The sequence below is a fragment of the Peromyscus californicus genome, unplaced genomic scaffold, assembly GCF_007827085.1.
Source record: "Peromyscus californicus insignis strain IS unplaced genomic scaffold, ASM782708v3 Scaffold_24__1_contigs__length_46423439, whole genome shotgun sequence".
NCBI classification, from domain to species: domain Eukaryota; kingdom Metazoa; phylum Chordata; class Mammalia; order Rodentia; family Cricetidae; genus Peromyscus; species Peromyscus californicus.
Genome location: NW_026294535.1, coordinates 21277091 through 21289798, shown reverse-complemented (window position 1 = coordinate 21289798; position 12708 = coordinate 21277091).

Genomic DNA, 12708 nt, shown 5'->3' with positions numbered 1-12708 from the left:
CTATATTTAATTTCTAGAGTGATTCAGTGGTTTACTGAGCAAGTAGGTAAGTTCTGTATCTGTGTTGTTGAACAGGGCAGCCAATTGCCACTATCTACCAGCCAGCTACTCAGCACTTGAAATATGCATCGCTTCCCTTTTGACAATTATATTTATCTGGAGAAAACCACAGTCTATTTGCTCCTAAATTCTTGACTACAGTGAGCAACACACATTACAAAAAATGGCTAGAAATATTGTAAATGTTGGAAGCATTTTATAAAGTTAAAGGTATTCAATAATTAGTGTTTTGCAATTTGTGGCTTATGACAGTTTGTTTTAATCGTGTCATATAACTAATAATTATATATATAGAAATATTTATATAAATATGTATACATACTTATTTAACATGAGCATTGTTATTATATTGAGCTCCATTATATTTTAAGTCTTTAGATTTGTAAATAACCCACAGTTAGCACATTTCAGTTTTCTATAACCCAAAGTTTGCACAACAGTTCAGTTTTCTTCTTTTTTTTTTCTAATTTCTTTGTTGAACAACATTTTCTGACTCCCTCTCCTCACATTTCCTACATAATAGTCTAGCACTTCAGGCCTATTCCTTAGTAAGAAGTGGCACCATGCTTCATGAACCTTGGAGAAATACTGCCACCTGCTGAACAAATCATGCATGCAATTGTTTAACCTGGGCTGCCTTGATTTTAAGAAATAAAAACACACACGTATCCAAGGTTGTTTAAAAAATTATTTCTCTCTAGTATAAGGCAGAAATAAAATCAAATCCCAGGAATGCACCAAATCCCAGGGATAAACATCCAAGAGCATAGAAAAGAATTACTCGTATTTTGTAATAACTGCCTATAAAACATATTACATTTCCATACTAATTATTTATGAAGATATTGAAGTTGGACAAGGCAACCCAACTTGGAAGAAAAAAGTCCCAAGAGAAGGTACAAGAGTCAGGGATGCACTTGTTCTCACACTCAGAAGTCCCATAAACACATTAAGTTAAAAGCTATAGTGTACATGCAGAGGACCTGGTGCAGACCTATATGGTTCCTGTGCTTTCTGCTTCAGTGTCCATGAGCTCATGCGCTTCCGCTTCCTGCTTAGTTGATTCAGAGGTCCTTACTCTCCTGGTGTCTTCCATCCCCTCTGGCTCTTCCTCCCTTTCTACCTCCTCTTCCATGCGGTCCCCTGAGCTCGGCGGAGGGGGAATTGATGGAGACCTCCCATTTAGACTCTCTTTCTCTTTCTATGTGTAATGTGTGGATGTGGGAATCTCAGATGCCAGCTTTCTAATTCTGCTGTCTCTGCTCTGTGTTTTGCTTGTTGTTCCCAGGTACCAATTGTCAGTGCATGTCTTCATCTCTGTTAGGAAGAGATCTTGAAAGACCTGGTTCTTTTGTTGTTGTTGTTGTTGATTTGTTTTGTTTGTTTTTTTTTTCTAGGCATACATTTGAAGAGTAGAGGGTTTTAGGTTGAACTTTTATCTGTTTTCTGAAAGTAGTAATTTTGGTTGTTTTGTTTCAGTCTTAACATACCTCTCGTTGCTTATGGGAGACACCTTTAATGCCCAATCTTCCATCTCTGCCTGGTTTTCCTGTGGCCCTCTCACTGATATGACAGCTTTGATGTCTTTCTTCAACTTCAATTTGACTTGTGTATATTTTCTCAATGTACTAGTCTCTTCAGACATGAAGTGTCTGAGATATTTAGTGAAGATAGAAACCTTCTGTACAATAACAAATGGATAAAGAAATTGTGGTATATTTACAGAGTGGAGTATTACTCAACTGTTAGGAAAAAATTATATCATGAAATTTGCAGGCAAATGGATAGAACTAGAAAAAAATATCCAGAGCAAGGCAACCCAGACCCAGAAATATAAACATGGTGTGTATTCACTTATAATTGGATATTAGCTCTTAAGTAAAGGACAATCACACTATAATCCACAGATCCAGAGAAGTTAAAGAGGAGAGGTCTAGTAGGGGGAGCACATGGACCTCTCCAGGAAGGGGAAATAGAATAGATTATTTTGGGTGAATGGGGCAGGTGGGGATGGGAACAGGAGGGATCAGGTAGAGGACAGAATGATGGAGGGAGAGATGACTCAAATACGTGGGCATTTAGGGGGCTATATGGAAACCTAGTGCAGTGGAAGCTTCTAGAATCTATGAGGTTGAACCTAGTGAGGAATCCTAGTAATGGAGAATATGAAGCCTGAACCAACCATCTTCTGAACCAGGCTAGGCTCCCAGTAGTGGGACTAGGACACCAACCCAGCCACAAAATCTATGACCCACAACCTGTCTTCAAGAGGCACTGGGGCCATGGTGACTCTGAGTTTGTAGGAGTGGTCAACCAACGACTGGTCTAACCTGAGACCCACACCCGACAGAAGCTGGATGGCTTAGAGACCTAGGGTAGAACCAAACACAACTGACAGAAAGAAAGAGTCAATGAAATAATTCCTGTAGTGGGTAGCTGTTCCAGCTTTGACCTGGGAGTACTACCCTCATTGAGGCTTTGGCAACTATCGTGCCTACAACAAGGCAGGGCCAAGACAGGAGCGCTTAAGACCCATGATCCGGATGTGCGGGCCCTCTTGGTTCCTGGATCCTGAACACTGGAGGTAGATTGAGCAGAGTTCTCCAGAGAACACTGCTGGACTGAGCTACACCTTTCCCGGACCCTGTAACCTATCCCTTTACTTGTAAGTTACCCCACAAAATAAACCTCCCTTTTAACTACGTGGAGTTGCTTTAATACTACAACCAATAAATTCCTACTGATATTCTGCTGTACTGATAGGCCCACACATTGCCGCCTATCCCAAACATCATCAGACAGGATTGAGCTGCTTGAGAGCAGCTGTTGGGAGAGGATACAGAGACCCAAGCCAAACATTAGGCGGAGCTTGGAAAAGTCCGAGGAAGAGGGGGGGAAAGATTGCAGGTCCAGAGAGGTGGAAGATAGCAGGAGGACATGGCTCTCAAAGTCAACCAGGCAAGGCTCATAGCGACTCACAGAGACTGAAGCTGCAACCAGAGACCCTCTGTACCAGGTCCTCTGCATACATGCTCTGATTCTTTCACTTGGGGTTTTTGTTGAACTCCTAACAATGGGAGTGGGGTTGTCTCTCACTCTTTTGACTATTCATGGGACCTATTTATTCCTACGGGGTTGCCTCATCCAACATTGATATGAGGGTATATTCCTAGTCTTATTTCATCTTATGTTGAGTTCAGTTGATATCACTGGGAGGCCTACTCTTTTCTGAAGGGAAACAGAAGAGCAGTGGATCTGGGGTAGAGGGGAGGTAAGGGGTTGGGAGAAGTGAAAGGTAGGGAGGTGTGGTTGGGATGTATTGTATGAGAGAAGAATAAATAAAATAATAAAGTAAAATAAAAAACACTGATTATGATCAAAGGAAAAAGATGGAATCATGAAATTTGCAGACAAATGAGTGATGCTAGAAAATATTATCCCAGATTAGGAAGGATAAATATTGTATATATTCACTTTTATGTGGATTGTAGCTTTTAAGTCAATGATAACAAACTACAATCAACAGAACCACAAAGGTAAGTGTAGAGTAAGGGAATGGTAGGGACAGGAAGATCTCCCTGGGAAACAGAAATAGATTAGGTAGTTATGGATGGATGGGATAGGGTTTGGAATGGGAGGCTCAAGTAGGATGGAAAGTGGAGAGGGGGGTAGTGGGAAGGAATATGGGTAGGAAGAGCTAAAATTAAGGTGCATTTTGAGGGGTTGTATGGAAACGTAATACAGTAGAAACCTCCTAAATTATATATTGCTGTGGAATGTTCTGTATGGCAAATGTGTTGCTGATTAGTCAATAAATAAAACACTGATTGGCCATTGGCTAGGCAGGAAGTGTAGGCAAGACAAGGAGGAGAATAAAGCTGGGAAGTGGAAGGCTCAGTCAGAGAGACACTGCCAGCTGCCACGATGAGAAACAGCATGTGAAGATGCCGGTAAGCCACGAGCCACGTGGCAAGGTATAGATTCATAGAAATGGATTAATTTAAGCTGTAAGAACAGTTAGCACGAAGCCTGCCACGGCCATACAGTTTGTAACCAATATAAGTCTCTGTGTTTACTTGGTTGGGTCTGAGTGGCTGTGGGACTGGCAGGTGAGAGAGTTTGTCCTGACTGTGAGCCAGGCAGGAAAACTCTAGCTACAAATGGCGTCCAACGTGGTGGCAAGAGTTTCCACCTAAAAACTGAGAAAAAAGATTCTAAAATGGAGCTAAAAACAGTTCCTAATTGTCTCTCTCAAATGAGCGGCAGCTGCTGGTTTGAGCTACTGGTGGGTTCCTAGCATGCATTTGCGCTTGACCTGCAGTATGGCGGGAATGAGGCCTCTGCAGGTGGCACATTAAGCTGCTTGGTGGATTTGGCCTTTGCTAGTGTAAAGCAAAGGGAGAGGTTTCTGGGCTGAACGCTGCTTGGATAAAGGCATAAATCCACAATGGCTCCCAGAGCTGGCGCTGCCATGTTGGGAAGCTGAGGTGGGCGGAGCCAGCAGCCACAGCTGCTGCAGTTTAAAGCAATAGATTCACAATAAGACAGATTCAGATGTAATAGTTTAAATGTGTGTAAAATATACGTAGGCTTGAAAGAGACAAAAAAGGTGATATATACAGTTATAGAAACAAATACATAGTTTTAAAAAGTAAAGTCTTTAAAGAGACAGTAAAATTAATATAAAAATAAGCCATGTAAAGATGAATATTACACAGAGAATCTGGATTGTGTTGTCTTTGGGATTTTTAAGTGCAGAAAAACATTTGATTGTAAAAGCTGTTGAGTTATGCCAAAATGTATATTTTAAAGATATCTTGATTTCAAAATTTGGATATAAGGATATGTTGCTTTGGAAAAGAGTCTCTGCTTTTGTTCCCACAGAAAGCCAAAGGCTATGGATTTGTTCCAGATTAAGATACATCAGATTTGACCAGCCAAGACCCCCTGAAGGTCTCCAATGACACCAAGGCCCAGATGATCCAACATCCAGAATGGTTTGAAGGCAACTGGCTCAGACAATACAGCCTCATGGACTATTCCATAATCCTAAAATTTTCTTTGTGTCCCCATAAGATACAGCGCCCCCCTCCAGCAGGAAGTAGTAAGAGAAGCTACGCCCAAATTCCCAAATTATATGTAATTTTACTTTGTTAAGGTTAAAACCTTCCTTTTTGGAAAAAAAAAAGGGGGAAGTGCTGTGGGATGTTCTGTATGGCAAATGTGTTGCTAATTAGTCAATAAATAAAACACTGATTGGCCATTGGCTAGGCAGGAAGTGTAGGCAAGACAAGGAGGAGAATAAAGCTGGGAAGTGGAAGGCTGAGTCAGAGAGACACTGCCAGCCGCCACGATGACAAACAGCATGTGAAGATGCCGGTAAGCCACAAGCCATGTGGCAAGGTATAGATTTATAGAAATGGATTAATTTAAGCTGTAAGAACAGTTAGCAAGAAGCCTGCTACGGCCATACAGTTTGTAACCAATATAAGTCTCTGTGTTTACTTGGTCGGGTCTGAGTGGCTGTGGGACTGGCAGGTGAGAGAGATTTGTCCTGACTGTGGGCCAGGCAGGAAAACTCTAGCTACAATATATATATATATATATATATATATATATATATATATATATATATATATATATATATATATATATACAATATGTATACATAATCATATACACACACAGGTGTGATTACAAAATTTGCTCCATTTGTCAGCTTTACAGCAGTGGCAAGGAAGAGAAAGTGAGTAACCCAGGCAACTGTTGCTTATGCAAATGAGGTGAAAGTTATACATCCCCTTCCTGTTCATGTTCCTTCCACACCGTCACATAACCTGATGCTGCAGTAGAATATCACACACACACACACACACACACACACACATATGTATATATGTATATAGATAGATAGAAAGATAGATAGATAGATAGATAGATAGATAGATAGATAGATAGATTGCTATAGCAAATATATTTCTGGAATGAAGAAGAAAGTGAATTAGGGTACAGAGAATCAAATCCAAGATACCTATAAGTTAGGAATGGACAATTATAAAATATGGTCAGAAACTTTGGATACAGTTTCAAAATTCTTTCTTATGGAAAATTATGAAGGATTATTGGAGGAATTTATGTAGGATGACAATAATTAAAAACAATAGCAAGCAATGGAAATGGGGAAGTTTTCCATAAGTTCAGTGTTCAAAGTTTGAATTTCATGTAATTGTTTTTGTGTGATTAAGACCCACAGTTATTAGACATGGAGCTGAGGTGAGATGTAAGAGCTGGGCATGTGTGAGTTGTTGATGAAACTATCCAAAATAATGGAGTGAATAAAACATAAGGGACTTGAATAAAGATTAGAAAATCCAGAACTTAGATGGTAAAGAACAGTAAAACTTGGAATTTTAAAGTGAAAAAATAAAGCATGATCTCAAGGAAGTCAGTAGAGGAAGATGTTACTGGAGAAGTGTTACATCAAAGTCAAAAGAGGTTAAGCATTTGGAAAGGGAGTTGAGTTGGTAAGGAGGATAATCACAGTAATTTCAAAACAGCAATTCAACTTGAAATTGTCAGAACAGAACACCCTGCGTACTTAAACAATAATCCAAGAAAGACCATGTTTACAAGATTAAGATGTGGTAACCTGATGGTCTGTTCATTCACAAGCCTCCCTAGGTGGCAACAATAAAGATGGGCTAACACAATGATACACAAATGTGTTACAACGTGTTCTTATATATAAATATTTGTGATAAGAAAGGTACAAATTTGCTTTTACTATGAACGAGGCGTTTGTTCTAAATTAATTTAAATAATTTTTTGGTATGTATTTCTTTTTTTTCAGTTCTCACTTAGGTGATTAAATTGTCCAACAGTAAACATTCAAAACCATGAACCCTATAAAGATGAACATTTTACAGTAATTCTCCTGTTCATAGGATTGCTTTTCATTAGCTCAATTAGATTTAATTGCTTGTTGCTATTGTTTTTGTGTTCCTTTGAATTAGCAAATGATGAAAAAGCAAGGTTGAACAAGTCAGAGCATGTCAAGAAGTAAAATATTCAAACCTGTTGCCAAATCTGAATTAGGTGCCAAATGAGGGACAAAGGATAAAGAGATTGTTGACGCTTCATTGGAAAGATGAAATAAGCTATGTCCTTTGAATTTTAATTGAAAAAGGTCTAGTAAGTCAAATAGAGTTGTCATAGGAGAGAGAGAGAGAGAGAGAGAGAGAGAGAGAGAGAATGCTAATAAGATTTATGGAAAAGTCAAAGGAGATATGATTGGAAGTGCAAAGATATAAGGTGAAGGTACAGAAGTAGAATCAGCTGGGCAGTGGTGGCACACACCTTTAATCCCAGCACTTGGGAGGCAGAGACAGGCGGATCTGTGAGTTTGAGGCCAGCCTGGTCTACAAAGCGAGTTCCAGGAAAGGCACAAAGCTACACAGAGAAACCCTGTCTCAAAAAACCAAAACAAAGCCGGGCAGTGGTGGCGCACGCCTTTAATCCCAGCACTCGGGAGGCAGAGCCAGGCGGATCTCTGTGAGTTCGAGGCCAGCCTGGGCTACCAAGTGAGTTCCAGGAAAGGCGCAAAGCTATACAGAGAAACCCTGTCTCGAAAAACCAAAAAAAAAAAAAAAAAAAAAAAAAAAAAAAAAAAAAAAAAAACAAAACAAAACAAAAGTAGAATCAAGTACTGGGATTCTACTGGGCAACATCTTACAAGGTTAGTAAAGAATTTTCTCTTTGTGCCCTGAAGGTAATTTAAGCCATAATTCTGTTAACATGTGGAAGACAAGTCAGAAAAGCAACACAAGACAGAGAGATAATTTACAAAGCTCATACACTGACTCATAAGACATGAATGTTTCTAAATTGCAAAATGGAAATGAGAATGGAAAACCATATAAGAGCATGACAGTGCTGGGCAGTGGTAGCCGTTAATCTCAGCACTTGGGAGGCAGAGTCAGGCTGATCTCTGTGAGTTCAAGGCCAGCCTGGTCTACAGAGCAAGATCCAGGACAGGCACCAAAACTACACAGAGAACCCATTCTCGGAAAAAAAAAATAGAGCATGACAATAAAAAGCCGGGGGTGGGGGTGTGGGGGTGGGGGTGGGGGAGGGATAGAAGAAGGAAATGTATTTGGATGATAAAGAGCCAAAAAGAGAATTTGAACCCAAGGCTATAAAGCATGATAATTAAGCTGTTATTTTTCCCCACACTCTACAATGTCTCTCTCTCTCTTTTTTTTACAAGTTCCACTGATAATCAAAATTTTACAAATTATGTGAGATTATGTTACTATGTCTACTACTACCAATGAGGATAAAAATTCAGGGAGGAAAAGTAACTTGTCTGAAGTCGCTAAGTTGAATTCTGTCAGAGTTCAAAGTTGTCAAAAAATATCCAGTGGACAAAAAATAGCATCTTTAGCAAAGGATGTTTTGAAAACTGGATGCTCACATGTAGAATAATTAAATTAGGCCCATATCTATCACCTTGTGCAAAGATCAGCTACCAATGGATCAATGAACTAAATGAGAAACTGAAACCACTAGAAGAAAACATAGGAAATAACTTGCATGACACAGATGTAGGAAAGGATGTCATGAACAGGACTCCAATGAATTGAGACCAATACTTGACAAGCATGACCTCATAAAACTGAAAAGCTTCCCTACAGATAAAGAAACAATCAATTGAGTGAAAAAGAGGCTTCAGAGTAGGAGAATCTTTGCTTTTGTGCATCTGACAGAGGAACAAAGTAAAACAAAACAAAACATCCAAAAACTAAGTGATGAATATACGCAAAGAGCTCTCAGAAGAAGAAATAAAAATAGATAAGAAATATATCTCAATATAACCTCAAGAATGTTCGTCCTCCTTAGTCATTATGGAAAGGCAAATCAAACAACCCTGCCATTTCATCTTACCCCAGTCAGGATGTCTAAGAACAACAGACCAACTGACAACAAATGCTGGAGAGGATGTGAAGAAAGGGATCCCTATCTCACTGTGGATGAGATTACAAAATCTCACAACCACTATGGGAATTAGTGTAGATAATTTTCCATAAATTTGCTATGTACATCATCTATTCCATTCATTGACATATGCCCAAAGTACTCAACATCTTGCTCCACAGATACTCTCACAGCTGTGTTCATTGTCATTATAGTAATAATAGATAGGAAATGGAAACAACCTAGATGGTCTTCAATTGACTAATAGATAATAAAAATGTGACATATACACAATGGGATACTATGCATTTGTAAAGAAATATGAAATAATAAAACACAAAGTAGGCCAGACTCAGAAAGACAAATGAAACAAGTTCTCTCTCATCTATGGTTCTTAGCTACAATTTTTCAGATATAAGTATATAAAGTATACAACTTAGAGTAACGACAGAAACCAGAAAAGTAGAAATGTATCACTGGAATGGGAGGGGCTAGAGAAAAGAATAGCAAGGAACACAGGGTATGGGAGGGAAATGAAAGGAACATGAGACCTTTAACTGGGGAGGGAAGAAGGAGGTCCATAAGAGCCTGAGGACCAGGAAGTCTTCCGTGAAACTGTGTCTCCTAGAAATAACAGGGAACCATGAGACCTCAATAACATGACTGCCTAAATAAGACGTGAACAATGGTAACACCAATAGGAATGCTAACATGGACAATGCTAACATGGACAATGCTAACATGGAGTCTCAAAGGGCCTCACCCCTAGACAAAGAGCTACTAGGGAATACAGAGAGTGGAGTAATTAGCCTTCCTCAGGGATGAGATGAGCCCTTTAGCTGGTTTTTCTTTACCAAATTGTCAGCCGAGAAATCATATACACACAAGCAACACTAAATGAACTTAATCAGGTTGTATTTATATATTTATGCATATGTAACAATGACAATTAAAGAAAAAGAGGTCCTTAATTTGAGAAAGAGGACTGGAGAATTGGGAGAAGGGGAGGGGACAGAAAAGGAAAGGACAGAGTCTGTGTAGTTACATTTCAATTGAAAAAGCACCACAAAACACCCACAAAAGTCTCAAAGCTAAAAAAAAAAAAAAAAAAAAAAAAAGCCAAAGGCATAAACTACTGTTGATGAAGTTTCTAATTTTTGGTGCCATTATCTGTAGAGGAGGACCGAAATAGTGTTCCTCTTGAAAGGATGTTATGAAAATTAAATGAGATTATGTGTACCAAGAATTCAGTCCAATGCCAACATAGAGGTTGCCTCTGATCTTACCACACCACCTTTTAAAATGGCAAAGGGTGGGTATCCAAGGAAAATTTGCAGAGTGGTTGGTTAAAGCAATGGGATTGAGGGAAATCTATGAGCCATCCTATTCATGGGAAGTATGTGATCATGGTAGCTGCAAGAAAAGTCAGAAAAGGACTTTTAATATGAAGCCATATTTCGGGGGAAGAGAACACATGGGTTTAAGAGCCCAACACTATAAAGGATATGTTGAAACTCCAATCACTCCAGCCTGTGAGATAACTCAGTGGGTAGAGGCTCTTGCATAGAGGTCTAATTACCTAAGTTGGATCTCTGGGTCCCACGAACTGCAGGAAAAGAAGACACTCCTAAGAGTTGTCCATTGATCCCCTCACACATGTGGTGGCATGGGCATATCTTCCTGCATCCATACAGATGCACACACAAACAACATATAAAAAAAATGAACACAGAAATTTCTTCTTATGAAAATACTTTAGTGCAGGAATGTGTTACAACTAATTGAATTGTTGGCCAAAGGGGCACCATGGAAACCCCCAAACAACTCAGCCTATTGCCTTGGCTATTGGTTGCTCTCTTCAAATTGATGGGAAGGTCCTATTACTGAAAGACAACACTTCCATATCTCATCAAACACAGAAAAGTCGAGCTGGTGCCCAATTAGAGCCTTTGCCACTCATGACTATTGTTTATGGTACTGGAAGGTTCTCTGCATGCTGCCCGATGAGAAAGGTAAACACCAACCCTGCTACAAACCTTTTGATCTACAAAGGTAATCTGACCCCACAATATGCTGGTGTAATGGCGGCACAAAAATTTGTGGGAGTGATCAACCAATGACTGACTGGACTTAGGGCCCAATCTGTGAGATAGAACCCATGCCTAACACTGCTTCAGGGCCAAGAACTGAGACTAGGTAGACAACAGACCTAAGGAAAAACCAAATACTGTTATTTTGCTAAAAGAACATAGCCATAAAATGACTCCTAATGTCAATCTGCTATACCCATATATCTTTTTCTGGCTCAGCCATCATCAGATAATCTTCCCTTTGCAGGAGACGGGAACTAAAACAGATACCCAGGACTGGACAATGTGCAGAGAGTGAAAGACATTGGAATAGTCAGTCCTAAGTCAGATGCCTTCATCAAACCCCTCCACTCTGGGCTCAGGGATCTATGTGGAAGAGGAGGCAGAAAGAGTTTAAGAGCCAGAGAGGATGCAAGACACTAAGGAAACAAGACCTTACAGGCACAACAGGACTGATGTGCACATGAATTCACGTAGTCTGCGGCAGCATGTGTAGGGCCTGCATAGGTCCAAACCAGAAAGGGTCCTAGTGCTGAGAGGGCAAAGTACATCATCTCCCATCACTAGCCAAAAAAAAAAAAAAAAATCTATCTCCAACTGACAACCATTTGCAAAAGAAAAACTGGTTTTCTCCAATGGAGTCTCACTGAGTATTCAAACCACACTTAAGGCTAGGCACCATGTCTAGCAGTAGAGAGCCAGCATAACAAAAACTTGATGATATTCCTGTAGATTTTTCATCTCATATCACTTTGGGCATTTTTTTTATCTTACTTGTCTTTTGCTTGTATGTTATGGCTTCTGATTTTGTGTTTCTATGGGTTTAATTTATTTGTATATGTGTGTGTCTGTGTCTCTAGTGTGTTTTCACTGCTTTATGTACTACTTTTTAAAAATACTGATTTGTTTGTCATTTTTATTTGCCTACTTGTTTTCTTAAAAGAGAATGGAAGAAGGCATGGAGTTTGAAGAGTGGGGATGTGGGGAGGATCTGGGATGAGATGAGGGAGGTGAAATTTGACGAGAATATATTGTAAAAGAAAAAAATGTTTTCAATAAAAAAGTGAATTTACCCCCCAAAATATATTACTCATAGGTACTCTACAAAAAAATCAAACCAGTGTGATTTCTGGGCAGCTGTTTTAGCACTACATTGCTCTTTATATCAACTGCATATACAGGGATTATAGCTATCCCAAATACTATTAAGTAAAAGTAGTTTCATTCTTCAATTAACCATTTTAAGGAAATATTATTCCTATTGGATACCAAGCAGTTATCTCTCATCTTTTCATTCTCTTAATAAATAAATGTCTATTACATGTTCTCTAAAGGAAATATGCTGTAGTGGGCTGTTAGGATTTCCATCAGTCACAGTTGGGAATGATTCTTAACATTTACATGAAGTAGTGTTTTCTATTCAACTTTAAAAAAATACCCATTCAAGGTAAAATGGTTATGGATAAGCTAAACCAGCTTTTATCAACATTCCTAATGCTGTGATCCCTTAATACAGCTCCTTATGTTGTGGTGACCTGAATCATTGCTATGTCATAACTGTAATTTTTCTACCGTTATGAATTGT